The sequence below is a fragment of the Pseudophryne corroboree genome, chromosome 2 (genome assembly GCF_028390025.1).
Source record: "Pseudophryne corroboree isolate aPseCor3 chromosome 2, aPseCor3.hap2, whole genome shotgun sequence".
Taxonomy (NCBI): domain Eukaryota; kingdom Metazoa; phylum Chordata; class Amphibia; order Anura; family Myobatrachidae; genus Pseudophryne; species Pseudophryne corroboree.
In genome coordinates, this window is record NC_086445.1 from 671,390,849 (window position 1) to 671,411,112 (window position 20,264).

Here is a 20,264-nt window from a genome sequence, read left to right on the forward strand (position 1 = left end):
GGTACGTCCCAAGAGTACTCCAGTGACCCCTAGTGGATGAAAAAGAAAATAGGATTTTGGTACTTACCAGGTAAATCCTTTTCTTTGAATCCATAGGGGGCACTGGACGCCCACCCAGAGCAGTTTACCTGGTTTGGGGTAGGTTCAGTAGATCTTATGGTAACACATTTTCACCGACTGGTTCAGATTAACAAGTTATCGTGTCAACTGTTTAGTTGTCAGTAATGTTGTGTCAACTTTATTGTTGTCCGTTATGTTATATGTAATTCTACATTGTCAACCTCTCTATCGCTCCTGTTCGGCTCAGTAAAAAACACTGAGGTACTCAGGGATATGGAGGGGAGGTGTAGTTTCAAAATTAATTTATTCAGTGCCTACTTCCTGTGGAAGCCGTCCATATCCCAAGAGTACTCCAGTGCCCCCTATGGATTCAAAGAAAAGGATTTACCTGGTAAGTACCAAAATCCTATTTTTTTGTAGGGTGAAAAACAGAGAAATTAGATAACTATTATTCACCCTTTCCAGTGGAAGCCCACCAGGGAGATTTCCCGACGTTATCAAAGAAAAACCCCTTTGTCTATACAATCACGTCTGCGTATGCTTTTCCAGAGCACATATAACACAATGGTATCACGTTGTGCTGTGTAGTACACATGGACATGCGATGCAATCGCACAGCCTATAGATACTAGTTATCTATATGCCCTACGATTGCTGTAGACCACCTGAAACACCTAGACTACCTAGTTGTATGGGACACCTAGACCACTCCAGATCACCTAGACCACCTAGTTCTGATCACGCAAGGAAGGTAGCGAACCCTACACCACCGGGCTCTACTAACCCAGTGTTCACTGACGGGATCCCGAATTCCCGGGTTCAGCTCCACTCACTCCGCCTTCACTCACTCAAATACACCTGGTTTTTCTGTACAGAAAATTGATTTACTTCCCTAAGTCAGCAGCTTTATTCCAGAGGTGCTTACAGTTTTTAAACTAAATTTAGAGTAACCTGCTTTTGAAATCGGATAGTTATGTGCTATTGTATTAAATGTCTACTATCCCACCTTAATTGAACAAATATTGTGTGCTTTGTACTTAGCGTCCGCATTCCTACGCAACCTTGCGTAATCACGTGACCAGCGTGTCTTTTACGCCGCGTGCGCGACCCTGTACTTTGTCCCTACCATGTGTACAAAAAGTGCGTCCGCAATTCAACAAACCACACAGTCTCTATAAATGTGAGCAATACTAACTATAATGGCCCACAAACACAACCGACACTTGTTCTGTATAACCCTTTACGACTGGGCCAGAACTGAGTTTTGTGTTTTTATAATTACTCCCTTAAATACATTTATTTCAAATGTATCTGTATAGCAAACAAATGTATCTGATTTCACACAGATCTATAATGACTGCAATAATCTATAATTTAAATGATATGATTCAGATTGGATAGCCATCTTGCAGAATATACACTGATATAAATATACACATAATTACAATAATATTATATATATGTACCATTCACTGGCCTCTAATGAGACACCTTACCTCTTCACTGCCTCTAATTTGCATATCAAAGATATTTGCTGTTCACTACTAAAAAAAAAGTAGTTACACAGGTTAATTTGCATTTCAATGGCTATACTCCAAAAGTCTTGGAAGAAAAGAAAGAGAGAAAACAAAACAATACTCTTTTTTTTCTTTTTCACAGACAAGAAGGAAAAATTTCACTTATCTCACCATTTACTCTCACTAGGCCCAATTCAAACTATTTGTAATTGACTATGCATGGGTTAAATAAATTCATTGGTAACTCAAAAATGGTGCTGGATGTGACAAAGGAAACTGATTGTTCTGAGCACACTGAAAATCAGCTATTTAGAAAGTGACCTTCCTAAAATGGCCACTGCTCCTCCCCCTTCCACATCCATGAGGTTTACACAAGATGGTGGACAGGCCATGTGGTTAGTCCAAAATGGAGGACAAACCATGCGGCTCCTTTGTCACAAAGAAATCACACCCTATACAGGCACCAAAGTTACTTTAGGCCTGAGTTTAAAAAAATCTACAAAATATCTCAGCATGCTAACACAGCCATATCATGGATATGCAGCAACTTTTAAATGTACTTTTAAATTCTACTTAACAGATAAACAATCCAATCTGAATCAAACACAATATGACTTATTTGAACTTTGTTTTGCAACAATAAAAATACGCTTTAGCATCTTAAATATTATGAAAAACACACTGTCCCTTGAATTTCATATCAGCGGCTTACTGGTAACACAACAATACACGTGGATGTTATTTGTCAGCGTCGCGATTCGTCCATCGTTAGCCGGTCGATCACAACCACGTTTGTAATGTACAGTGCATCATTAAGACCGTGATATCGCGGACGCAGCCCTCATCTGTAAATACCAAATTGCTTTCTAACAAATATTTAAAATGCCCACTCTAATTTATAGTGCGGATGCCAGGTGCATCTTAGTACCATATACGATAAAAGTGCGCTGTATGTCACAAAACACTACATCTCTTAAGAGAAAACAATACACCCACACATTATCTGAGTTCCAAAGCTCATTGATGCATATATTTGTTATTAAAAGGATATGTATTCAATATATCACAATGTACAGTATATATATATATATATATATATATATATATATATATAGTTACATGGTTACAATTTATACAGTAAGCAGCTAATACAAACTGAATCAAATACATACAGTTACAGGCCAGCAAATACATCACCATATCTTTCTCATATAAAGTCTCCGCTCCATATCACTCACTCACTCTCACTGTAAAATCATGTAGGCACCGGACTGGCAGCATCTCCACCATCGTCTGGGACAAAACAGCAACTTCTGTGTGTCTGATCAGCAATACACTATGTAGTTTGGGGGAGTGCACACATCTAGTCTAGGGGAGGGAACTTTCTCATTCATGATGAGTCACTGGTCTGTTCATATGCTAACAAGGTCCAGCCCTGATGGTGTAATTACAGGAGATAGCCACTGGTGTGGCTACAATCACGCTGTCTTCCAGGAAATTTCTTCCAGGAAATCCATTGTTCTAATAAGAGTGACTTTAGCTTTCATACATTTAATCATATCTACTTGTTGCAATGAGCTACAACTTAATAACAAGCATCAAATGAATCTACACATTAATCTGGCTACTGTAATACCAAACACGACATGTTTATCTTGCTTCGTTCCAATAATACACATACATGACGTTACTTCATTATATAATTAAAACATCATGATGTTTGGCGCTTGATATCTTATAATTATGTGCTGTATAAAATATGTGTCGAATCTATCTCTGTGGCATGTCTGTGTAAATGCGTATGTTACCATATATTGCTGTGCTCGCTGCGCATATTTGCAAGCTTAGCGACTCATAATGTGTGGAGTCTGTATGTTCTCTCTATGTAATATTTTTGACTTCGACACATCCCAAAAATAGGGTACACCTGGTGGCACTCCTAGATACTCACGGTCAAGGACTGTATCTATTGCCAGACAAGGTTCTGAAAATACAGAACAGGATAAGTCACTTCCTTCATCGTCCCTGGGTATCGGTACACTCGACGATGCAAATTCTTGGCCTGATGGTGTCATCTTTTTACATGGTCCAGTACGCACAGTTTCATTCCCGCCCTCTACAATGTTTGATCCTCTCCAAGTGGAACGGCCTGCCTCATTTTAACAGATTTCAAATGATCTCCTTGACTCTGGAGGTTTGTCTGTCGCTGACCTGGTGGCTCCAGGACCAGCAACTTAGCATGGGACATCCTTTCTGGATCCCTGGGTCCTTCTAACAATGGATGCAAGTCTCCGTGGCTGGGGAGTGGTAACAGAGCAGCACTCTTTTCAGGGATGTTGGACCAGGTAAAATTCTCACCTTCCAATCAATGTTCTGGATTTGAGAGCAGTGTTCAATGCATTGACCCTGGCTTGACCTCTTTTACAGAATAAACCAGTTCAAGGTGGCAATCACATCCGCATGGCAATAATACAAGTGTCCAAGATTCTGCATTGGGCTAAATGTTATCTACCGGCTAAAACGATGGTATTCATTCCGGGTGTACTCAACTGGGAAGCAGACTTCCTCAGACGTCAGGATGTTCATGACAAAGAGTGGTCTCTTCATCCCGAGGTCTTTCAACTCCTGGTAGACAGATGGGGTCTTCCAGATGTGTGGATCTCATGGCCTCTCGACACAATCACAAGGTTCAGGTCTTTGGATCAAGAACTAGTGATCCTCAGGCAGTGTTTGTGGTTGCATTGCTGGTCCTGTGGACCTTTTGCCTGCCTTACATCTTCCCTTCGGTGTCACTTCTGCCTCGGGTCCCTAGAAAGTTCAAACAAGAAGGAGAAAAACTAATTCTAGTTTCTCCAGCGTATCCCAGATGTCACTGGTTCTTAGATCTCCAGAGCCTCTCTGCAGAGTGACCCCTTCTACTTCCTTAACGATGGCACCTTCTACAATAGGGCCCATGTTTTTATCCGGACCTGGCCCGGCTGTCTTTGATGGAATGGTTCTTGAAGCATTGCTCCTAAGGACCAAAGGATTTTCCGAGGCTGTCATTTAAACTATGCTGAAGGCCTGCAAACCGGCCTCAGCCCATATCTATTATAGAGTGTGGCATGCTTACTTCACTTGGTGCGCTGCCAAGTGTTTTGATGCTTCTAAGTTCATGATTTCCAGAATTCTGAATTTTCTTCAAAGAGTTTTAGACTTAGACCTTCGTCTTGCCTCTCTCAAGGTACACATTTCTGCGTTGTCTCTCTGGTTCCAAATCAAGATTGCCTCCATTACTGATGTACACACATTTCTACAGGGTGTTATTCATATTCAACCTCCATATGTCCCTCTGGTTGCTCCTTGGGATCTGTCTGCTGTGTTGGAGGCTCTTCAAGAAGCCCCATTTAAACCTCCTGAAGCTGTGTACCTTAAATGGCTGATGGCCAAGGCTCTTTTCTTGCTGGCTATTGCCTCTGCAAGGAGGGTTTTGGCCTTAGGTGCATTGTCCTGTCATCCCCCTTTTTTTATTTTCCACAGTGACAGGGTGGTTTTCCAAACTAGACTATGTTACCTCCCTAAGATGGTTTCCATGTTTCAACTTAACGAAGAGATTGTGGTCCCAGCCTTTATCTCTTCAGACTTGTGAACTAAAGATCATTCTTTGGATGTGGTTAAGGCTCTACATATCTATGTGGTCTGTACTGCCTCTGTTAGACACTCTGATGCCATTTTTGTTGTTTTTGGATTTCACAAGCGTGACTGGACTGCTAATAAGCAGATGCTGGCCAGATGGATTAGAATAGTGATTGCACATGCTTACGCTTGAGCTGACCTTCTGGTTCTGGCATCGATTTCTGACCATTCTACTCGGTCTGTAGGACCTTCTTGGGTGGCAAGCCATGAGGCGTCCGCCAAACAATTGTGCAAGGCGGCTAAGTGGTCTTCGGTACACATGTTTCCTAGGTTTTATGCATTTGCTACTTTCGTCTCCCAGGATGCTTCCTTTGGATGCCGGATACTCTTATCCAATTAGGCGCGGTCCCACCTTTGAAGTACTGCTTTGGGACATCCCTGATGTTCGCTGTGGAACCCTATGTACCGTGCTACAGAAAAGAGAGTTATGGTAGACTTACCTTTGATAACTCTCTTTCTGCGAAGTACATAGGGTCCACAGGGCGCCCACCCTGACGCACCTGGCCTCCCTGGGTTTGTACGGCATTGTTGTGAGAATGCATTCTTTTGTGCCTAACATCTTTCTTCTCTCCTTTCTGCTTCCTGCATTGAGCTAGTTAACAAAACTGATAGCCAGTCCCTGGAGGCGGGATTATAGTGGAGGGATGTCGTGCATCCTGGAATATGCTGAAATCTTGAACGGTTTGGTGCCCGGATTCCTGATCCACCACCTACCACCCCGATGTTCCCTGTGGACCCTATGTACTTTGCAGATAGAGAGTTATCAAAGGTAAGTCTGCCATAACTCTTCTTTTACAGGTCAGTTACAGAATTGGTATTTATTGATTATTTGGCTATTTATATAATAATCGCCCTCATTTCATAGGAATCATTTTGTAGCATTTGGTTTGTTTCTCTTTCTTATTTTTTTCATAAGGTACCAGTTTCATAGCATTTTTTATGTATTAATTATTGCTTACGTTTTAACTATATTGCATTATATTGCAATTAAGTAGATTAGTATACGTTAATGCAGACATGATATTTATGAGATATTTTATGTTACTTTGTAGGTCCAAGCCTAAACTACCCTGGGAATGTATGTGGTGACACAACCATCCCAACCAGTCTCCCTACCACAGCTACTCCTGGAGGCAGTACACCAGAGCTTCCAGTACACCAGAGCTACCTGTTCCTCCAACCAATGATGAAGATGCCAATTTCTGTCAGAGTAAAGATGATGGTCTTTATGTGAACCTGCTAAACCCCAACAAATTCTACCAGTGCGCAGCTGGAAGTACCTACGTCCTGAAGTGTGGAGATGGTTTGATAAAATGTGCAACTGCTGCAATTGACCATGATTATCCTCCGACCTAAGAGAACCCCTTTTCTAGGCATAATAAAGTTGCAATTAAATATGTTGTGCTGCTTAATGTGTGCTTTTTGTATACACAGTAAACACAAGCAAATCCAGTCCATAATGTCACTAACCTTATTACACATAATGGGTTAATGACATATCAATTTAGCAGAGACACCTTCCAGATCAACCTCGGAAGGTGATGCGCTGAGCCAGCGCTAGTACAACATCGGGTGCCAAGATGCTGGGACTCCTAAAACATTGAATGGGTGATATAATGTCACTCATTCCATGTTTTCATTTTCCTCATGCTACCCCCACAATGAGCACCGGCTGCTGACATGGAGCTGCGGGTGCCGATAGCTTCTTAGTTGTGCAGCTAGTCCATGTTGGTTAAGGACTTGGAGTGTGTCCCACTCTCTGTCTAACAAATGAGCAGAAGCTTATCCCCTGCACCCCACACAAGATAAGAAGCAGTAAGAAATCATGATCTATGAGCAGCTGTTATTTATTGGAGAAAATAGCCTAGCATGTGGTTTTCTGACCTTTACTGGGAATATATCTGCAGATAGCAATACCAAAGCAAATAGACCAACCTGAAAACATACATATCCTCTACCCTTTCAGCTCCACGGCCACCTATGTATTCTCCCCACCATTCTGATAAAGGATACTGTATAGAATTGTATATGCTCCTTACACACTAATTGTTAGTGTAACACATCTCCTATCCCTCAGGAGACACTAGGTAACAGAATTCATGAAGGGCATCTGCCCAAGTATTTAAACTACTAATTTAGGGGCCTACTTGGAAAACCCACAAAACTTTATAACAATTCGGACTACCCTGTGGACAGGATGTGGATGTAAGTGTGGACTAACTCCACAACTGTGAGTGTTCTTTCCTCTATAACTGTAGATAGATTACTGTCACTTTAGAGCCACAGTTATTTATTGGTTGAGATGGATGGAGAAAATTACACCTCTGTAATTGTCTGTAGATATCGCCTATGGATCCAAGGGCTAAATTGTAATCTGTAGGACTGTTGCTTCCATAAACCTGTTTATTATATTAAATGGAATCCGATTATACTATTTGGTTACAAATGTCACTGGCTGTAATTACCACTTTACGGCCGTAAGATGGTGGTGATGTATAAAAAGGCATCTTTCAGAGCAACTAGGTTAACAGTTTTAAAGGTAACTGTAGTAATTTATTGGTATATGTCCTTAAAAAAGTAATCAGTTACTTAGCTTGAGTAGCAAGTCCTATTACTGCTCTCAGCACATCACAAGCCTGCTAACCAGCTTGGTACATGAATGACTGTTTTAACAGGATACCATTAAATTTAATTAATTGCTAAAGATGTACACACATGAAGTGTATGTACATAGAGGTTCTCACCACACAGGGAGTCCAGCCATATATGGGGTGCTACATGCTTTCACCAGAGCTCCTACATCGGCGCTGACATTTGTGGTCAGTGGGGAAGGCATGCTTCTACAACTACTCTAGCTCAGTCTGCCCCAGCTGTCACTCACTCCTCCTCCACTATACCACGCCTGCTCATAGGAAGTCAGTTTGCATCTCAACAAGCCTCACGAACAGGTACCGGAGAGAAGAAACCGAAAAAAACTGGCACACACACACGTACACATACATACTGCCCCGGTCAAGAGAGTTGTGGCACGTAGTGCCAGCCAAAAGAGCCCCTCAGCAAATGAGGATGGGCGCCCAGTGTCTACCATGGCTTCCAAAAAAAGGATATTACAGGTAAGCCACAAATCTCCTTTTTTCTGTCAGCCTAGGTGGATACTGGGACTGTGGGACATCCCAAAGCTGTCCCTTTACCATTGGGAATGCTCTTGAGCTGCACTGAGGACACAATGCCCAAAGGCTGCATCGGCCGAGGCGAATGTGTCAAACTGATAGAATTTGATGAAAGTGTTTGTGGAAGACCACGTAGCCACCCTGCAAAGCTGCTTAGCAGAAGTGCCATGGTGAACCGCCCAAGAAAGGCCAACTGATCGTGTGGAATGAGCTCACACTGACTCTGGAATAGACTATACAGCCAGCAGATAAGCTTGGCATATGGCAATGCGGATCAAACATGCCAAAATGTGTTTAGAAGCAGGCCAGCCTCGCTTACGGACATCGTAAAGAACAAAAAGGGAGTCCAATTTGTGGAAAGACTCAGTTCTGGCAACATAGGTCCGGAGAGCATGTACTACAACCAAAGTGACCAAGGTTGGAACATCTGACGTGGATGGGGTAAAAACAGAACCACAATCTCCTGATTGATGTGGAACCTGGAGACGACTTTAGGAAGATAATCCATTCTAGTACGTAGGACAAGGAAAGGAGACCTGTGAGATAAATCGCCCAAGTCAGAAACCTGGTGCGCCTAAGCAATGGCCAACAAGAAGACAGTCTTCCAAGTAAGCCAAGATAGATCTACAGAGTCTAATGGCTCAAATGGAGCCCATTGAAGCATCCAGAGGACCAACGATAGTCCCAAAAGGAGGCTTCAAGTGCAGTACCCCCTGTAGAAAGGTGTGAATAGCTGAAGAATTGGCCATCTTTCATTGAAAGAGAACTTAAAGAGCAGACTCCTGCACTTTTAGGGAGGCAAGCCGAAGTCCTAAGTCAGAACCAGCCTGAAGGAAAGCCAAAACCCTGGATACTCAATATATCAAGGGATTGAAATAACAAGCCGAGCACCACTTAAAGTACCTCTGCCACACTCGATATATATGCGAGCCAAAGATGGTTTCCTGGCTGAGAGCATAGTGTCAATGACTGGGTACAAGAACCCCCGAGCTCTTAAGGCCAACCTCTCAACACCCACCCTGTCAAAGCTAGATGGGGTAGGTCGGTGTGAAGGCAAGGGCCCTGAGACAGCAGGTCCGGATGAATAGGCAGGCAATATGGAGGCTGTATGGAGAGGCTGCAAAGATCTGTGTACCAAGTCCATCTTGGCCAATCTGGAGCGATCAGGATGGCTGTGATTGGTTCTTGCTTCAGACGTCTGAGTATAGGTGGTAAGAGAGCAATCGGCGGAAAAACATATCTTTGGAAAGTGCCAGGGAGCTACCAGAGTGTCCACCAGAACATGTTGTCCAGCTGTATCTGGACTGGCTTGCTGAGAAGAAGAGGGCCTGCTTGGCAGAAAGCTCTGTATATCGCTGGGAGTTCCATGACATTGATGGATAGCATTGCCTCCTGTGATGACCAATGTCCCTGGAAGGAGTGGCTGCCTGTGACTGCCCCCCAGCCTCTTAGGCTGGCATCTATGGTCAGAATGATCCAGTCCTGGATCAGGAACGGCCGGCCCATGGCGAGATGGGATGACTGAAGCCACCACAGGAGTGAAAGACGGTTTTTCCTGGAAAGATGTTCCCCTGAGAGATGTGACTGGTTCCACCAACAAAGCAATTCTAGCTGCAGCAGTCTGGAATGGAACTGGGCATACTCCACCATGTCAAAACATGAGACCATCTTGCCTAGGACCCTCAGGCAAAGATTAAGGAAGACATTGCGATGTTTGAGGAAAGTCCTGATTAAAGTCTAGACCGGGCATGTCCAAACTGCGGCCCTCCAGCTGTTGTGAAACTACATATCCCAGCATGCCCTGACACAGCTTTAGCATTCTCTGACAAACAAAACTGTGTCAGGGCATGCTGGGATATGTAGTTTCACAGCAGCTGGAGGGCCTGGTTTAGACATCCACCACCTTCTTCCTGGGTAGAAACACGCACTGAACCCTCATTTCCACGATCATCCCCAGATGAAGCATGGACTGGGATGGTGCTAGGCTGGATTTGCGCCAGTTGATTAGCCAGCCATGGGTTTGTAACAGTGCAATTGTGACCTGCAGATGCTGTTGCAGGACCACTTGAGATTGAGCAAAGAGAAGAAGGTCATCTAGGTATGGAAGAATCCTGATTCCTTGTAAACGCACCTGGGCTGCCATGACTACCATGACTTTGGTAAAGACTCTCAGTGCTGTTGAGAGACCGAAAAGAAGGGCCCGGAACTGATAGTGGTTGTTCCGAACAGCGAATCGCAAGAAACACTGATGGCCTGTCTGTCTGAATGGCCTGTCTGCATTTCGCTCATAGGCTTACTCAGGGCACTAAACCACAGGTTCTCAACTCGGTACTCAGGACCCCACACAGTGCATGTTTTGCAGGTCTTCTCACAGAATCACAAGTGAAATAATTAGCTCCACCTGTGGACCTTTTAAAATGTGTCAGTGAGTAATTAATACACCTGTGCACTTGCTGGGTTACCTGCAAAACATGCACTGTATGGGGTCCTGAGGACCGAGTTTGAGAACCACTGCACTAAACCAATGGGAAGGAATCGCTCTTTGCAGTACTTTTACACATGAACTTGTGAATCTTCCATGTAGTGTTGTGGTCTAGTGATGAAGGCTCCCGCCTGCCACGCTGAGAGTCCCTGGTTCGATTCCCAAAGTGCCAATCTTTTTTTTTTTTGTGTTCTGTGACATTCACTTTATTATTATTATTTTTTGTGTGTAATCCATTGTAAAACATTCAATGGAAGGATGCACACAGGTTTCACAACAATCGGGGTAAATCTGCAGGAGCGACTCATTCGCTATCTAAAATAGACAACGGTAATGAGCACCTGTAGACATACCATTAAATATAAATTAGTGTATTCTGATGCAACTAACTGTTCGAGCAACACAGTACTGTAGATCGTTGGCGTTAGAGAATCTGTGTTGTACGTTACAAGCTGTTCATGCTAATTAGTACACTAATAGAAGGGATGCAGTCACTTTACCTCCAATCATAATCCCGACGGACTATATACCGACACCCATTGACCGATGGTCGAAATCCCGACAAGGTCTAAATACCGACACAGACTAAATACCGACATGTAAAATACCGACAAGGTCTAAATACCGACATGTAAAATGCCGACAGGTCGAAATACCGACACAAGTTTTTCATGATTTTTTTCATTAAAACCGACTTGTTCATACTTTACCGTCCCAGTGGACCTGGAGGGGGAATATAATAGTGTGCCGAGCGCAGCGAGGCACCGTGCCCGAAGCATGGCGAGCGCAGCGAGCCATGCGAGGGGACGCGGTACACTTTATATGGTGTCCATGTTGATTTATGTCGACATACACACAAAAAACCATCAAAAAATGCATGTCGGTATTTCGACCTGTCGGCATTTACATGTCGGTATTTAGACCTTGTCGGTATTTTACATGTCGGTATTTAGTCCGTGTCGGTATTTAGACCTTGTCGGGATTTCGACCATCGGTCAATGGGTGTCGGTATATAGACCGTCGGGATTATGATTGGCGGGATTTCATACTGATCCCTAATAGAACATAGGGGGTAATTCCAAGTTGATCGCAGCAGGATTTTTGATAGCAATTGGGCAAAACCATGTGCACTGCAGGGGAGGCAGATATAACATGTGCAGAGAGAGTTAGATTTGGGTGGGTTATTTTATTTCTGTGCAGTGTAAATACTGGCTGCTTTATTTTTACACTGCAAATTAGATTGCAGATTGAACACACCCCACCCAAATCTAACTCTCTCTGCACATGTTATATCTGCCTCCCCTGCAGTGCACATAGTTTTGCCCAATTGCTAGCAAAAATCCTGCTGCGATCAACTTGGAATTACTCCCATACTGTACAGAGATACTAAGGACGGTGATTTGGCATCCAGGAACTTAGGGAGGAGCTTTATCTCTCTCCATTGTAATCTTTCTAAGTATAACAGAGAGAGATAAAAGCTCCCCCTAAGTTCCTGGATACCAAATCACCGTCCTTAGTATCTCTGTACAGTATGTTCTATTAGTGTACTAATTAGCACAAACAGCTTGTAATGTACAGCGGCAAGTTTAATCTATGTATAATGGAGAGAGATAAAAACTCCTCCCTAAATTCCTGGATGCCAAATCACCGTCCTAAGTGCAGAGGTACAGTGTGTTCTGTTAGTGTACTAATTAGCACGAACAGCTTGTAACGTACTGCGGCAAGTTTAATCTGTCTATGTATAATGGAGAGAGATAAAAGCTCCTCCCTAAGTTCCTGGATGCCAAATCACTGTCCTTAGTATCTCTGTACAGTATTTTCTATTAGAGTACTAATTAGCATAAACAGCTTATTAGTACCCTAATACAACATACTGTACAGAGATACTAAGTACGGTGATTAGGCATCCAGTAACTTAGGGAGGAGCTTTTATCTCTCTCCATTATACATAGAAAGATTAAACTTGCCACTCTACGTTACAAGGGGTGGTCTTCAGGTTGCCGACTGTCGGGATCCCGGCGCACAGTATACCGGCGCCGGAATCCCGACAGCCTGCATACTGACAGATATTCTCCCTCGTGGGGGTCCACGATCCCCCTGGAGGGAGAATAAATAGTGCGGCGTGCATAGTGTTCCCGCAAGGGGCTCATTTGCGCTCAGCACACTGTTGGCATGCCGGCGGTCAGGCTCCCAGCGCCGGTATGCTGGTTGCCGGGAGTCTGGCCGCCGGCATACCATACTACACCCATTACAAGCTGTTCGTGCTAATTAGTACACTAGTAGAACATACTGTACAGAGATATTAAGGACGGTGATTTGGCATCCAGGAACTTAGGGAGGAGCTTTTATCTCTCTCCATTGTAATCTTTCTAAGTATAATGGAGAGAGAAAAAAGCTCCCCCCTAAGTTCCTGGATGCCAAATTACCATGCTTAACATTTCTGTACAGTATTTCCTGTGTAGTCAGAAATCCTGCATCCCGTGCAAGCTGGCCAAACAACTGGAGGGGACCTGACACATGGTTGCTTGCCGCTTCCCTTTGCAGTATCACATAAACCAGTGGTTGATCTGCCCTGAAAGCCAAGAGTCTCTACTTTTGTATAGTACCAGTCCTGTGTCTCTGGGGTACCTAGAACCAGAGATATCAGTACACAAAATGGACCCATTTTCCCATAGACTATAATGGGCCCACTAATTCAGACACACCAAGGGTTCCAACACTTACCATGAGCCTTGTGGGGGTCACAGAAACTTGGGGTTGTTATCCTCCAATAGCTAATTGTCTCCTCTTCCATACCAACTTAATCCTGAGCCGATTGGACCTTCAGAACCAGAGACATTAAGCTTCAAGCCCATTTTAATTGAATTTAAATTAATAGCTCACATAAACCGAACGTCAATGGACCATTGCTTTAACACGTTCGTTTGTATCTGTCCACACTACTTTTATTTATTGATTTATTGGTTTCTTTTTTGGGGTCCCGACAGACAATTAATATTTTTGACAGCATCGCTGACCTTCGCTGGTTAATCCCCACCTCCCCCCTCACCCTTCCCCCTCCCCTTTATGCTGTTAGGGGACTCGGACGCTTATATTGGAAAACACGGTATTTTCCACAGCCTTCTCCTACCCCCATCCCCTTTCCCACTGCCTCCCCCTACCCCCATCCCCCATCATTGTGTAATGCCGGACATAACACATTGAAGCCTGGCCATATCAGTGAGATCCATGCAGGGCTTCATTGTGTACAGTATTAAAAGAGTTAAAAGTGTTAAAAAAAAAATTCCCTGTGTGTCCTTTCTATTCTGTATTGCAGGTGTCTCCGCTAGCTCGGCCGTTATGATCGGATCTGCTATGGACTACTGCGTTCCCAGGAGACTGTGGCCACCGCTTTCTTAATAAAGACCGCGGAGATACAAAAGTGCACACAGGATTTATCAGCATACATTAATATAATTAGAAATTTACTATTTCATTATATATGCATTTAGGACGTGACACACTGTCCACCTATGCGCATTTCTCTCCGTTACAGGGCTTTCTCAGGGCTATAGTCATTGGTGTTGGGTTATGCCTTAGGGGACTCGGACACTCATACTGTATTTCAAAAGCATGGTATTTTCCACCGCCTCCCCCTACCCCCATCGCCCTTTCCCCCTGGAAGCCTGCACAGGTCATGCAGTAGACAGGTCAGGTTTCAAGACATGTGCAACAGTATACTGTGTATGAAAATCACATAGAGAACTGCAGTTGCGTTGATACTGTAGATGTGTAAATGGTACAGTAGCAGTGATCCCTTCTCATTAAGTGCAACACAGATTCTCACAACACAGATTCTCTAACACCGACGATCTACAGTACTGTGTTGCTCGAACAGTTAGTTGCAATACACTAATTTATATTTACTGGTATGTCTACAGGTGCTCATTACCACTGTGTAAATAGTGAAGGAGTCGCTCCTGCAGATTTACCTCGATTTGTGTGAAACCTTTGTGCACCCATTTATTGAATATTTTACAATGGATTACACAGAAAAAAATAATAAAGTGAAGGTCACGGGAATACACAAAAAAAAACATTGTCACTTTGGGAATTAAACCCGGGACTCTCAGCATGGCAGGCGGGAACTTTCATCGCTAGCCCACAACACTGCATGGAAGATTCACAAGTTTATGTGTAAAAGTACTGCAAAGAGCGATTCCTTCCCATTGGTGTTCGTTTATGCCGGGACTCGGACGCTCATTTAGTGCACTGTACATACTGTAAAGTCAATTAGCTACATTATTCCTTTCACACATTAGTTGCGTCTGCAAACACAAGTGTTTTAACACGTTCATTTGTGTCTGTATAAACTATACACACAGTGATTTGGCATTCAGTAAAACTTAGGGAGGAGCTTTTATCTCTCTCCATTATACATAAAAAGATTAAACTTGCTTCTGTACGTTACAAGCTGTTCATTCTAATTAGTACACTAATAGAACATACTGTACAGAGATACTAAGGACAGTGATTTGGCATCCAGGAACTTGATTCCAAATTTCTCATGGCAACGAGCAAAGGTGAACCGCAGCAGTAAAAGACCCAGGACTGGTAATTAATGATTATTAATTACTGATAATTCCCAGGCTAGACCAAAGTTCTAGACCTTTAGAGGTGTGATAATATTTTACTGGTATATAGTGATACTTGGAAAATATGGGGGTAGGAAGAGGGTAAGGGTAGATAGCAGATGGGCTATACTAGGGGGCAATGTGGTTGTTAGGGGCATGTAGTGCTGTCAGTAAGGGTAGATTACAGCTGCAGCAGTAGTAGGGGCAAGGAGGGTATTAGGGGCAGGCAGTGCTGATGGTAGGGAGGGTGTAAGGGTAGATAACAGAGGGGGCAGTACTGGGAGCAAGAAGGAGGTTAGGGGCCAGAAGTGCTCAGGGTAGGAATGGGGGTAATGTTAGATAGCATCTAGTAATAGTAGTAGATAGTATTAATAGCGGCATCCCACCCCACATCAGCACCTGTCTCCTGCTTACCCCTGCAACACCATGATAATGATGGTTAGATAAGATAACTGTAAATAGGTAAGATTGGAGTTAAGATAAGATAGATAAATATAGAGATAAGATAAACATATAGGTAACATAGATTATAAATAGATAAGATTAGAGTTAAGATTAGATAGATTGTCGATAGATAAGATTAGAGTTAAGATAAGCTTGATAGAGAGATAAGGTACGATAGATATGATAGATAATATATACAGTAGATAAGATAAGCTTAGAGTTAAGATAAGATAGATTGTTAAGATAAGATAGATTGTTAATAGATAATATTAGAGTTAAGATAAGATAGGTACATTGTAAATAGATCGGTGATAGACACTAGTACTTCATACTGTGCACTCATTTATTGCTGGGTTGCTAGTTATCATGCCCATCGTTGCATGGGCTTTCCCACTCCACCTCTGTCTTTTCTCTGTTCTACTTACCCACGATCTACCTGTCTTGCTTTTCTTTTTTTTTAAAGTTAGAATTTTTATTGAGGTTGATCAGTAATCATAACATTAATAAGAACAAACTTGTGCAGGGTAAGGATATTGAACAAGAAAACAAGCATTTTACGTACCAAATCAGAACAATAGAGACATTTCCATTAAATTATAGGCCAACAGGTACTAGTAACATGCACCCTGCATAACTCTAATCGCGTATCTGACCTTTCTCATTTTATTTTACCGATATAGTATAAAATTTATACCAAATCAGAGTGTAATCTTGTGAAGAGTAAAAGTAAGAAAGAAAAAGAAAAGGAAGGAGGAGAAGAAGCTAGAGAATGTATCATAATAAAAGGGGAACATTGGGAAAGTTACAAATAAGGAGACAAGAGAATAGGAACAGTCCACTGTTTTAGTAACAGAGGGGGAGACAACAGAGGTAATAGAGGTATTAGCAAAGTTAGCAGTATTAGCAGTATCAACACAGTCCGGGCATCAATAAAGACCGAGCGAGGTACCAAGGAGACCAGATGTTGTGGAACTGGGCCACAGTGTTGTTCCTCAGGCTTGTAATATATTCCATACTGGCGATATAATTCATTTTGGATATCAGTAATGCCTTAGAGGGAGGTTTATGGTCTTTCCAGCATTTAGCAATCAGAGATTTAGCCGCTATGCAAAGTAGCATGGTAAGCTTGTCTTGGGTTTTGGGTAATGACGGTATGGGAGCATGCAGTAGGGCAGTTTCAGGGGAAAGGTCTAGATTATGTCCGCATGTTTGAGCAATAAGTGCTCCTACTATTTTCCAAAAAGGGCGAATAGAGGGGCACGTCCACCAAATGTGGAAAAAGGTGCCCTCCTCTCCACAGAGTCTCCAACACAGATTTGATGTCGTAGGGTAAATGGAATGTAGTCTGGAGGGAACTAAGTACCACCTGGTGTAGACTTTATAGCATGTTTCCCTGAGTGCCACACTAATGGAGGCTTTAGCGATGCGCATTCTGATTTCTTCCCATTGATCATCTTCCAACGGATGGGAGAGATCTGATTCCCAGGCTAATTCATGGGGTTCACGGGCCGGGGGATCTGGGGTCAGAATAGAGTTGTATATTGTTGAGATATTCCCCTTTTTGCTAATTGAAAGTAAACACATATGTTCAAAGGAAGTGGGTGGTTTCAAAGGTGTAGTTTTAAGCTGAGATTTGAGAAAGCTAAGAATTTGGATGTAATGGTAATGACACGAGGATGGCAAACCAAGGTGTTCCTGAAAATCCCCAAAAGAGGTCGGTGCTGAGTGGCCTTTAATATGAATAAATCTCGTGATACCCTGAGATTGCCATGGGGCTGCTATTTTTAGCTCGCAGCCTGGGGGAAAGGCAGGGTGTCCCCAGATAGGTGTTAAAGGTGAGGGGTATGAGGATAAATTGTAGGTGTTGCGGAGTTTGTCCCATAATCCAAGGGTAAATTTAATCGTGGGGATTGAATAGGCCGAGGCTGGTCTGCAGGACCTGGGGAGCCATAGAAGAGAGTCGAGGGGGACGCCCTGATATATTGAATTCTCAATATCGACCCATTTTCTGTTCCCTTGAGGGGAATGCCAGGATACCATGTGATTAAGGTGACAGGCATTAAAATAAGCTTGAAGGTTAGGATATCCCAGTCCGCCTAAGGTAGCACTCTTAGTCAACAGTGTTCGTCTTAATCGAGACTTACGATGAGCCCAGATAAATTTGTTGCACAGTGATTGCAGTGAGGTCAGAGTCACTCGGGGCACCATTATCGGAATGGTCTGAAATAGGTAAAGAATGCGGGGAAGGAAATTCATTTTCAGGGCGTTAATCCGTCCAATCCATGAAATGAATAATCTGTTCCATTTATCCAGGTCTTGGGTGAGCGTTTTAATCATAGGAACAAAATTAGTCTGGTAGAGGCTGGTGTAGGATTTAGTAATGAATATGCCGAGGTATTTGATAGCCGAGGGTCTCCAAAGAAAAGGGAAAGAGGAGGTTAGAATCAAGTGGGTCTGGGGTGGGATATTAAATGCAAGGGCCTCTGATTTGGTGTGGTTTATTTTGTAACCCGAGAGGGAACCGTATAATAGTAATTCTTTTTGTAGATTAGGAAGGGAGATCAAAGGGTTAGATAATGTCAAGAGCACGTCATCCGCAAATAGAGATATTTTGTATGAGCTCTGCCCCACTGTAATCCCCCCAATGTCCGTATTAAGTCTAATACGGGCCGCAAGAGGTTCGATGCATAGAGCAAAAAGTAGGGGCGAAAGAGGGCAGCCCTGGCGAGTACCATTCTTCAAACTAAATCGAGGTGAGCTCAATCCATTAGTCAGGACCATGGATGAGGGGTTGGAGTAAAGGGCCTCTATTGCAGTGATGAAATGACCATGGAGGCCAAATGTAGATAAAGTGGAAAACAAAAAGGGCCAGGAAATGCGATCAAATGCCTTTTCGGCGTCTAGCGCCAAGGCAATCGCTGGTGTTTTCGCCGAGTTTATTTGGTGAATCAAATTAATAGTGCGTCTGGTGTTGTCCGAGGCCTGGCGGCCAGGGATAAATCCCACTTGGTCAGGATCTATTAATGATGGCAACACAGTGTTCAGACGAGTTGCTAGTATTTTGGCAAAAAGTTTGAGATCAGTATTTATCAAAGATATGGGTCTGTAATTTGTGCAATGCGAGGGATCTTTTCCGGGCTTCGGGATTACAATAATGCGGGACGTCGTGGAGTCAGTATGGAAGGGTGTGCCCCGTAATATTTTATTAAACAGGGAGATCATATGAGGGATGAGTTGAGGGGCGAAGGTTTTGTAATACACCATCGGATAGCCATCCGGACCAGGTGCTTTTGAAGGTTTCTGGGTTTTCAGAGCCGCCTCAATTTCCTCAGCAGAAATATCAGCATTGAGAGTAGAGTTAGTTTCCTCGTCTATATGAGGAAGAGCGCATGAATCTAGATATTGTTGTGCCTGGTTGGCTTGTGCTAAGGGGTCGGACGGGGGATCAAGGTTGTAGAGTGTCCTATAGTAGTCAAAGAAGATATTATTAATTTTTTTGGGGTCGTAGGTAATGTTACCTGAAGGTTGTCTAATAGTATGGATGCATTGGTTAGCTTTTTTGGCACGTAATTGGTTAGCTCATAAAGTATGTGCCTTGTTACTTTTATCGTAAAATGATTGATTGGCCCATCGAAGCGAGCGTTCAATATTCTCTGCCAAGAGGGATTGTAGTTCATCTCGTGCTTTAGAAAGTTCGGCTAGAGTTTTTTTAGAGCGTGTTCGTTTATGTTCCTGATCCAATGTTGCAATATTATCCGTTAACAGGGCAATTTGGTTTTCTCGGTTTCTCTTACGGCGGGATGCAAATTGGATAATGGATCCCCTGATAACCGCCTTATGGGCTTCCCATATAGTGGCTATATTGCAGTCGCCTTCTACGTTAACCGCAAAATAATCCCGAAGCTCTGTTTTGATTAAGTCCTGGAACTTAGGGATCTTCAATAGTGTCTCGTTTAGTCTCCATGTCGGTCTACCATCAGGGATATCAAAAATGTCAAATGTCGCAATTAAGGCTGCGTGGTCAGTCCAGGTAAGTGGGACTATAGAGGAAGAGCGAGCGGTGCGGGAGAGGGGTGCACAACTCAGGAACATATCAATACGAGAGTACACATCGTGCGGATTAGAATAGAAGGTATAGTCCCTGGTGGTCGGGTTAAGGAATCGCCAGACATCGAACAAACCAGCCTCGGCCATGCCCCTGTGTAATACGGAGGAATTCGGGGTTTGACTACTACGCAAGGGACCGGACCTGTCCATGCCCGTGAGAGCCATATTGAAATCGCCACCCACAAGTATTTTACCT